This window comes from Lethenteron reissneri, chromosome 21 (genome assembly GCF_015708825.2).
Source record: "Lethenteron reissneri isolate LAM-NWPU_2019-01 chromosome 21, ASM1570882v1, whole genome shotgun sequence".
Classification (NCBI taxonomy): domain Eukaryota; kingdom Metazoa; phylum Chordata; class Hyperoartia; order Petromyzontiformes; family Petromyzontidae; genus Lethenteron; species Lethenteron reissneri.
This window is the reverse complement of record NC_083799.1, coordinates 981872-993280: the sequence shown is the minus strand read 5'-3', so window position 1 is coordinate 993280 and position 11409 is coordinate 981872. Positions and strand designations below refer to the sequence as shown.

Here is an 11409-nt window from a genome sequence, read left to right as displayed (position 1 = left end):
CAACTCATCGGTGTGGTGTACTAGTGACGAATTGGCATGTTCTGTTTCCATGACAACCCTTACTAGTTGGATGTGTCGGGTGGTGGCAGGTATTAACGACACATTTATATATTCACGCGATCTAACCCAAACAAACTATTATGGATGATATTGGTCGCGAAAGCCTACATTTTAAATCTACAAATGGCTTTAACACTAAAAGCTCAGTCTGCCAATTTTAAGCACAGCAGTTGACCTTGACCCCTTCAGGAGTGATGAAATCATGTTAACTCTGCATGGGCTAGCTGTTGAGTGTGGCAAAGTGGTCATCATCACCGGAGAGGCTCATGTTGCTTTTAATAGGGAACGCCTAGTAATGCTTCAGATGAGCATGAAGTGGTGATCATCTCCATTTTCTAGTGGTGGAAATTACAAATCCCCTGCTGAGGCAAGTCTCTCAACAGGACAACCACTGTGAACACATGACTGGGATAGAGCGTTTTTTCACAACGCAAGTTTTACCCTTGTATGTGTTACGTTTAATGTCATGTAACACAACTACGTTAACATCGGAAATGTACTTGTGGATAGTTTATAACAGCATAAACCCTCTAATAATCACATTTGACCTTTAGCATTGCTGAGGCTTAATAGGAACTAAAGGTCTCATAAAATTAGGATACCACCCATCAGCATTTCTACAGTAGTAATACACGACACGTGTTTCCATTTTGCAGCCAATTTTTTGTATTTGTAGAGACGGTCATAGGGTCACTATGGCGTATGCGCTATCTAGGGTCACAAGCCGGAATTGGGCGTCTCTCTCTCTCTGGCACCGGCGTAGGGAGGGCAGGGAAGCGGGCCCTCGAGAACGTGGTCCGTTGACAGGTAGAGAGAGGACACATGAGGACGTGACCATGGGGTGAGATCGAGAGGGCACGTGACCGGCACAGGATAGCAAAGGGGGCCCAAAAGGGGGCTTGAAGAACACGTGACACTGACCCCAGATCCTTCGGGAAAGATCCCGAGGGGGGCGTGGCCGGAAGCGGAGCGAGGCCACGCCCCCGGAGAGAAATCGCGGCTGTATTGTGGAATCAACTGGAGAGCCCCCGCTCTTCGGTCGTCGGTTCGGTCTTCGGTGGTCATCACGCTTGGCGTTGGCGTTGTGGGTCAGGCAGGCGTCGCTTGCCTGACCCGGTTATCTAGTTACCCCGTTAAATGGATAAAGTGTGCGTTATGTAGTGGCCCTGTTGTGGTCTAGTTATCTACGTTCTATATTAGGGAGTTACCCTGATAGGGTCGTTAAATAGACGTGGTGCTTCAGAATTCCAGTGTGTGCCTCCATAGATCACACTACATATTTACAAGGTCCATCCTATATCTTGAAACAAGGTCATCAGGAAGCTGGCTGTTTTGAATGGAATTTAGCCGAGCGTATAAGCGGCATGACTCCCAGTCTTTAAATCGTGAGCTCAAATCACAGCAGGGTCAACTCAGGTAATCAGGCACTGCTCATTTCATTGACCTCCAGGGTCATTAAAACATCCACTACCTGCTGAGCAGCACTGTGTGGGGAGTCAACAGTGGTTGTCCACTAAAGGGTGTTTGGTGCTCACCATAAGAACTTGATATTTCTACCAAAATGGCTTCAGATAAGTGATGGCTGCAGATTTCAAGCCCAGTGATCGCTCCACAAGCATCTCGCTCCACAAGCCTCTCCCACAGATGCATGGGCACCATGATGGTGAGATGTTAACTACCTCACCTGCTATACAGGTCGTGGGTTTTATCCTGACCCCGACACCTGTATATTTGTAGTTTGCATGTTCTCGCTTTTTATTTCACCAGGTAAAAGTTAATAAAGGTTTACTGTGTATTTTACTGAATAAACTGTAGTTACAAAGTGGTTTTTACAGTTTAGTTGTAATTACATTTAAGAATTTGGGATACAATAATGGATCATAATGGCTTGTACTTGCACATAATGCTCCTGGGTTCTCAATGTTTACTTCACAGCACAGAGTGGCTCATGCTTCCTCACAAAATTATTGGGCAGCTACAGGAATCCAACTGCCGAGTTTATGCAAATGTTGCTGCTTCCCACCAGGAAATGGAAATTACACAGATAATATTACATGGGAAACCAACACAAGGTGTCTCGAATTGAATTGATAAAAAATCAGTTTATAGCGTAAACACATTTATATATATATAAAAAATTTGAGTCCTATCATTTGACAAAATTTTATTTAGAAAATAGCAAAAAAAATGTGTTGCCACTAGCTCACACTTACACATTTGTAACTTTTAACCTGTTGTATCTAGACAACCAAAGAGTAAGTTGAAAGCATGTTAAAAGTTTTTTAAAGTTAGAAATCTGAGTTAATTTTACGTGCAAATGTTGTTGTAATTTTGGTACAAAAAAGTTAGCTATTATATACACCCACATCTTTTCAAAAGATTACTATGCAATCGAAGGTGTTGCCATGGTCTAATGTCCACTATTAAATAATTATGAGCAGTTTTAGCGTGGCTAATACAGTACAACTATACACACACTTGGTAGTATAAAGATTTTATTGTACAAGTTTCGTCCATCTAGACCTACACAGGTCCATAATGACTGACGAAAGCATTTCATCAAGATTCGAGAGAGTCCCAGATGTTCAATAACAACTTGGGTAAAGACTGTTTAACATATTCTTAGTTCTTTTGGTAAAGTCACGTAGAAGGGAAACAATAAAATAATAAAAATAAAACATAATAAAATACAATTCTCACGACGTTTCGGCCACAATGCAAGCAGCCGTCCTCAGGTGAAGAAACAGAGCTGTCGGAAAGACTGTTTAACATATTTCCATTACGTCCTGGTAAACAACACCGGGCGAAAATAATTATCCTGAGTAGAGAAATAACCATGAGGAGGTCATGAATACAATTTAATTAATAGTTTTGAGCATCAGTCATGGAAGACTGAAGTAATGTGGTTCAAGTGTTGAAGTAAAAATAATTTGTACAAAACCCAAAACCAATGGCAGCTTCGCGATTTCAAGATCACCAAGATTTCCATCGGATTTCATTCTTCAGGGATCAACCTCGATGTCTGGGCAATGTCTTCTGGTGATCTGGAGGTATATTAATTCAAAACGTATTAAATACATTGTTCTTAAGTTTCTAATATAATTAAAATGTGATGAAGTCTACTTTCTCAAACGTAGGGATTACCCTGAATCCAGCTGCTTGGAACACCCTCCCTCTGGATATTGTCACTGCTGGCTGTCTCCCCCTATCCAAGTCCAATTCAATGCTTTTCTCATATCCTCCAGCTAAAAATGTTTTCCTTTCTACCGTGACTTAAATTATATTTTACACCTTTCTTTGTACTTTATGGTTCCTCCTTTACCTCTGCGAATAATATTCCCAAGTAAAAAAAAAACCTGCCACGGATTCATTACAAAAGCTGATCACTATCCCCATCATGTTGTATAAATACAAAAATTATATTTGAGATGGGTAAGAAATTCCAGTGGGTTGGTGATGCAATCCAATGTCTGTATTATCTGATTGTCGTATCTAATTATGAAGAATTATCTGATCAAAGACAAGGCTAAGATATTATCATGGCAAATGCTAAGATTTTGACAGAGGTCACAGAAATCTTGAAATTGAATAACATCAGTGACATCTTGGAAATGGTTATAGAAAGACATGAGATTACGCGCTTAGTTTTGTCATTTAAAATATCCCCTAAGGCATGCACTAAAAACTTAAATCTATTTTCAGCGCATGACATGGGGCGGTGCCAGCGCTGTGGTAGCATGGGAAGGGGGAAGAGGCATGGGGCTGCGCCGATGCAAATTAGTTGCCCCATATCTGGATAAAAAAAAAGTATCATTAATTTGAAATTGATTCAAATTTGAATAACATTTTTTGTTACTTTCTTAATAAAAACAATATTTGAATACAAAATTAAAATAAAGAAAATTTTAGGTAGTGCATTGCCCCACCTTATTTCATGATCTTTTCATTAAATCGTTTTTTCTCGATGTTCTTGGTGCTGAGTTGTGAATAATAATAAATGTTTGATACATAGTATGGTTGGGAATGCTGAGAGCTCAAAGAGCCAAGGTAATGTCAACTATTGTTACAGTTGCCAATCTATAAATTGATCAATAAAGGATGATCAATTTATATATACCCCACTGATTTTTAATGGCCTTTTATTTCTAATGACCTCAGATCATACATCCTTAAATGTTGTAAGCTAATCACACTGACATTCTTAGCCAAAGTGTGTAGGGACTGTTGTAACATATGATAACTGTATTACCATCTGTGAGAGACATGGTGTTGAGATTTTGTATGAAAATGTTTGTTTTTAATGTATCCTCTATCAATTTAGTGAGTATATATAAATGGATCAGCCTGCATATCTAACATAGACCACACTATACACAGGTGTGATGTTGAACGTATTGGCTGTCTCTTTGCCCACGTCCACGTGATCCACCTGCCAGGCGGATATGCTCACCTGCGGCGCTGTCTGCGTGGACAGAGCAGCACCGCTCCCTTCATCGCCAGGATGCCGACAGGGTCACAGTCGCTGTAGTGGTTGAGGAGAGCGGTCCCAAAAAACGAGAGGAAAATCGGCATGGCGCCCAGAAAAAAGAGCCAGGAGAAACTCGCCTGGAATCACATTTAAAGACAGCAGCACATCAGGCTGAGAGCGTGTATGGCCACCAACACGCAACCATAAAGTTTCCCATTGAACCCATACACACACTGTATATGTACATGATCTTTATAACCAGGCAATAATCCATCAAGACCTGGGCTTGCAGTTAGCAAGAAAATATAATCACTGATATGTCGAGTACCAACGTACATCCATATGCCTTCGTCTTCCCAGTGCTGATGCACCACATTTGGCACTCATTTCAGGCTAAACTAATCTATACGAGGGCCAGACTGGGTTTAGATACAACTTACTGATGGTGTGCATGGCCTGAAACTCAATCTAGTTCCCCTAGATGGTTGCTTTGACCAATACTCCCATTATCTGTCTTGCATACACACATACAGTACTTAATATTGTGTAATTACCTTTTATTTTCTGGATGTGATTTAACATAACTTTTACGATTCAAGGTTACAATTCGCAAAGAAATTATTTTTGTTAGCCTTCGGATGCAAGGGAAAAAAGTAAAGGAATCAATTCTTACGTGTGATTCACCCAGCCAGATGATTATCAGGTGCCACAGTCGTAAGATGTTAACGCCCTCGCCTAGGAAGCAGGAGTTTATGGGTTCGATCCTGACCCCGACGCCTGTATATTTGGAGTTTGCATGTTCTCCCCGTGGTCATGTGGATTTTTCATCGGGTCCTCCGTTTTTAGCCTCCACGTTTAAAAACGTGCGTATTAGGTTGCTAAAAAATTCCATAAAAGCTACTTAATTGAGCTTTTGTGGCTAGGTCGCTTCTGATTTTTTTTTATATAGCTCAGTGGTCCTTACCTGGTAAAATAAAAAAAGAGTTTATAGTTTATCTGAATGTAAGGGTTGACTTTAATCTATTAACTGTACCTTCTGTGTGAAGATGTCTGCGACGATGGAGAGTGGGATGGTGAGGCTCAGGGCAAGGGTGCCCATGAGGGATGTGGTCAGAAAGCAGCCCCTGCCAGAGCAGCCACCACCACGCAGTGTCAGTCAGAGGATTCCACAGGCTAATACCAACACACATTCTCATGCATTTGCAAGTTAAAGGATGAAAGTTAAAGGTGCAACCATGAAACTACTTTCCCATGCCATTGCTCCCCAGAAGGGTCTCCACTCGAGGGTATTTGGCCTACTTTTTCACGATGGTCAGATGTCTTGGAAGAGGTGGAGGAATCCACACTCATCTCACCACTTTCAACTTGCTGAATGACTGGTGTACCTATTTATACTGCTGCGTGGGCAGCGGCAATGGGATTTAAGAAACTTGTCCCAGTGTTTCAATAGCTATGTCAGGAGAAATGGCGACCTCTGGACTGCAAGTCCAGAGTGCTAACTATTACATCATGGCAGCATCTTACAGGCTAAACAGAACTATACATCCAAATATTGATAATGTAATATTATATGTTACCTTGCAAATTAATTTGTTAAAATTTTCATAAATCTATATCCTTGATCCAATTTTGATTTAAACACCCTGATATGGTCATTTTTAAACGATCCCAATGTGTGGTGCAGTGGCCAGAGCAAGTGGTTTGCAATAGGAAGGTTACAAGTGTAGTGACATCGGGGATGTCACTGCGTAGTGGCGTGCGATGTACTTATGTCGCGGACAGCACCGTGTGTTGCTGAGTGAGGCCGGCTCTAGCAGAGCACGGCGTGCGATGCACCGTCATCGCGTACACCCCGTAGGTGGGTGTAGTACCAGCCCTAGCGGGGCTTGGTGAGCGCTGGGATAGCGCGGGCACCACGCATGGCGTGCAGTGCGGGCTCCCACAAGGGGGAGCGGGAGAGTGTCAGCCCAGGGGCAGGGTTGCCCCGGGCCATGGCACTCTGGTTGACCCCGTAGACACGTGATCCGGAGTGTCCATAGAGAGACCCCCAGGTGGGGGGGCTAGGGGGTGATCACGTGTCTGGGGAGAGCTCTCGAGAGGGATGGAAAGGGAGCTAGAACGCTCGCGAAGGTGGGCTGGGCCGAGGGCGGAGCCGGCCCCGACCCGCAGAGGATATAAGGTGGGTCCCTGAGAGGGACCGAGGTAGCTTCGTTCTACAAGCTGGGAGCCCCACATCCTACGTCTGAAGAGGCACCAACAGGTGGCCGGGACCCGAGTGAGGGTCCGGTTCATCGTAGCTGAAACTCCTGTGTGTAGTGTAGTTAGTTGGGTGGTCACCACCCTAGGCTGTATCTGGTAAAGGGGCAGTAACCCCTTTGGTATATACATGTTGTGAATGTGTTGCCTCTGAAGAACAACGTCTGCGACTCAGTTGGACTCACTACACAAGTACAAATTCTGGTTGTCGGTCAACTCAGCACTTCATTTCTCCGGGGGATGATAAAATTTATATCACTATGTGGGATGTCTACAGAAGTCTTCCTATTGATATACTTACGTTTGTCATAGGAACGTAGACTATTTAATCCCATAACTGACTCTGTTTTAACAAAATGAGCAACTCCCCAAGTACATTTCAGTGGGAAAATACTTAAAATTTTAAGGAGATTGCAGAAGTTTATAATGCAACTTGCCACAGTTCATAATGCAACTTGCAGTTTCTGTAGAAGTATGTACCAAATATTCACATGACCACACTGGTAAGCAGGTGTGCAGTAAATGCTTCGCAATGCCCTTCTAGTGGACATTGTGAAAACAGCAGGAAAATGGAAACCAAGTCACGATTTATGCAGTCTTGTGATATTGCATCTGGTGAATGTATATAAATATGTGCACCTAAGCCATTCATGGACAATGGCATATATTCACAATATCAATGATTTTGAAACATCATGTAAATGTCACATTTAATTATCATGGCCTTTTATATAGCACATTCATTATTTGTTGCATGGCACTCAGTGGCAGTGAATTATTTTTGCTAAACGGTGAGCAGACAGTTCCTTGGGGCTGGGTAGCATCCTCACAATCATATCAAAGTCGTTATACTTTCGTAATGACCAGGAGACCACCATACCTACCAGAGCCACAAGAACTCGGAGAGTACAGTGCCCACCAGGCCATTGATGAGGATGTAGGCCCACACAGTGTTGCTAGGAAACACAAATGTCTCAAAGCCTGCGTAGTGAAGCAGCGGGAAGCCAGGCCACAGGCAAAGCAGGTTGAAGAGCCCCACAAAGCCTGCGACAGGACAACCCAGTCAACGTCAGCGTATTTCCCACACAAGCACTATCAGAATCAGAATATGTATTTATAGTTGAGGAATCCGATGAGCTGTGAAGCTCTTTTTCACAGATGTCCAGCAGGGGTAGGTCAGAACGTTACAACAACAATACAAAAACATGATAGCAGTGCAAAGTATAGGAAAGGTAAACAAATCACTTACAAATATAAAAATAAAAATAAACTATGACCTAACAATAGCTAAATAATAAAAATATAACTGAACATTTCATAGTTATTCTTGAGGGCTCAAACAAAAGGATGTCAAATAAAGGCCTTTTGTATTACCTCAATGTACTGAAAATATAATTTGTGTATGTTATTTTAAAGATACATTTAACAAAGCTACTGTCCATTTGGACCCTGTAAAAATAATACTCTACATTAATTAACTTTCAGAATGTTTTATCATTCAAATATAAACGTTGGTTAGTGTATACTGAACACAAATCTATGAATAGGAATCCATGTAAATTACATCAAAGGACGATATTTTCTGAATAAGTCTTAAAGAAGTGAATACCAATAATTCAATTAACTAAAAGCCAAATTGAGGATGTCTGCATAAAAGGGAGATGCAAACGTTTCCTCCACTACCTATCTTGTTTGTGCTGTACATACTGAGGCAAAGAAGCCTTGCAAAATGTCACTGGACAGCGTGATGTGCCAGGGGCCAATTACGGGGGCAGTGGAGCCCCACAGCGGTAATAGAGCCACTTTAGACAGCAGGAATGTAACTGTTCATGGATTGCACTATGTGAACTAATAAGTTACCTTTAACTAATGCATTTTTAAATCTTTAGGCTAATGCCATGAGCAAGTGGTGAATATTCCATCTCACTACCATGGAGGCCAATCGAACAACAGCACAACCATTGTTGACGTCTAGCAGAGTGATACCAATTGAGCCCAAAGGGATGATGAGCTTCATCAGTTTATAATGCCTGCTATGAGGTGAATATATACGCTCTCTTTTATTTAGATGTACATATAAAATAGTAAATGACAAGCATGTATTTACCCCAAATTGTGATTCGGGAATGAATAAATTTAGCCTTGTTTTCCCCATCTCATTTCTATTGTCCTTAATCTTGTGTTGTCTTGATTATTCCCACAAGTAACATTTGCATGTAATACAAATAATTGATGCTTACATGCACGGTTCAATGCATTTATAGTGAGCACAAGAATTGATTTTCATGGTCGAATCGATGAATAATGGCTGCGTGTCAGATACAATATGGCCATGCGCTCGGGTTTGACAAATGCCTGTGCAAAGCACTTAATAAACGTAGTACAAGTATGTATGTATGCCTTCTTTCGCACCATACATAGCCAACGGTGCTAATCGGAGGTGCGGGGGGAGGACAACAAACTAAACACAAACAGCAGTTCTCAAGAAAAGAGCTTTCAAAAGTAAAGGCCACTCGCTGTGTACCGAAGAACATGGGTATGTCCAGCTGACGGTCACCTCCTACGCTCCGCTGCAGCAGCACCAGGTATGTGGCGTACAGCAGAGCTCCCAGCAAGGACCAGATGGAGCCTGAAGACAGCAGCAGCAGGGCCAGAGGATAGCACGGGTTAATAGATTGAAAGGAATTACCCTTCTACAGTCTCGGTTACAATGAAGCTTCAATGAGGGGGTCATCCGTAAGGAGTTCCCAGAAACACTTAAGAGATGATTGCAAATGGGGCTGCCACTATATTATCAGGATTACTTTGAAGATGTTCAAAGACCAATACTGACTTAATGGTTGCAATGAGATTGTAAAAAAAACATCAATAGGTGTCCCCTTGTATCTGTGATTGCTCAGGTGACTCTTGCAAGACAATGGATCTTATATGAGCTCTAATCTGGTTAAATAAAGGCCACTAAGTTGATTTAAATATAATTTAAGGAATTTATGTAATATTGTAACGATCACATGGAACTTTTGAATTACATGGAACTGTAATGGTCTTGGACTTATTGATTAGATATGCTGAGGCACTTACAGAGCTTTGTCAATATCGTTTTCAAGGGGCTCAGGTTGTTGACAGCTGGCTCCATGTGTACACGAAAGATGTATATTTAAGATTATGAAGTAATATGATACCCGCCCTAAGTTAGATCCATATTCCAGTGTCAATTGTATTCTTGTGTTATTTTGCAGGGATAGCAGACAATAGTTCTTGGAAGCTAATAAAGTTTGAGCCGAGGCAAGTGCTTTAAATGGGTGACTAGCTATTGTGTTGTATAAACGCATCCCCCATAATAAATGCATTCAAAGTTAGTGGGTTATTTGTTTGAACATTTTACATTTTTACTTTATGTGGGGATTAGTCCAGTATAAAATCCACTTCACTACTGTCATAAACTAAAGGAACTTATTATATTGTTAATCACATTCTCTGCAGATATGCTTCTCGTGTCCATTCCTGGGTATTCCATGTGTTTGTTCAAAAACATGCCGAAGTGTACTCTGTTGAGTTTGAGTGTGGTGGTAAAATGGTTTTCGCAATGAGTTATAATCCCAGTGACTCTTCGCCTTGTGTAACACCAGTGGCAATCATTGTCTGATGACCTGGATCTGCACTTGGTAAACGGAACCTAATATGGATAAAATTACTTGGTATGTTGACAACAGAAGTGGGGAAAATTACGATGTGGTGTGCTGCTGTCGTGCTGTTCTGCTGTCCTGAATAGGTGCACACGGCACTTTCCCCATCATTCTACCTCACTAAAGAAGGGACATTTGCCATCGGTGGGGTAGTGGACAGAGAAAAAGGCACACGCTTGTGAATTTATGGTCAATTCCAGAAGAGAAATGAAATGTTTAAATCATATTGCTGTTAGTGAGCACCTATTAAGGTTAACGTGCCACAGAATGAAAGTAAGGCAAACACCATCCCCAAGCCATCACAATTGCTGACGTCGACACGCTACAAAATGGATCGTGAGGCTGAGCTGACCTGATGGATCCCAGAACTAGGTCAAGGTAGCAATATCCACTGGATTAGTGTTTCACCATAATTTACCCTGCATTACCAGGAACACAACAGCGTTTTAACCTTCATGTTGAACGTGAATTTCGTTCACACCATGCGTCGTCAGCCATGCTAATCGGAGGTTAAAATATGTATCTCTATATTATATCACTTACAAATATGTATGCTCCCAATTTTAAGATGATGAAAAAAAATCAAGGCTAGATACAAAATCCAGGATGTGACATCACAGGGCATGACATCCCTTCTATGGCATTACATTTGAGCTTTTCTTACCAAAAGTGTCATCACATGATGATATTTTAACAAAAAACACCTGTGTCACCATTGCTAAAGTTATTAACATCTAAATATATATTTTATGTTGACTCGTGTTTTAATGATGAATCTTAATACAATTTGACCTAAAAATCAGAAAATCGAATTCACACGCAGAAGTATTATGTACTAGCAGGAAGTACCCGGTTTTGCCCAGGTGAAATATATTTCAAAACTTGTCTTCTCTTAAAAAACATAACATATACATACACAAATACGAAGCTATTGTGAGA

The 11409-nt window shown here is 41.4% G+C and overlaps 1 pseudogene; it reads right to left on the bottom strand.

Annotated features, from left to right (window-relative positions):
* Nucleotides 1-905: 905 nt before the first annotated feature.
* The window catches only part of LOC133344997 (solute carrier family 35 member F5-like), a 28148-nt pseudogene continuing 17644 nt past the window's right edge, over nt 906-11409 (bottom strand).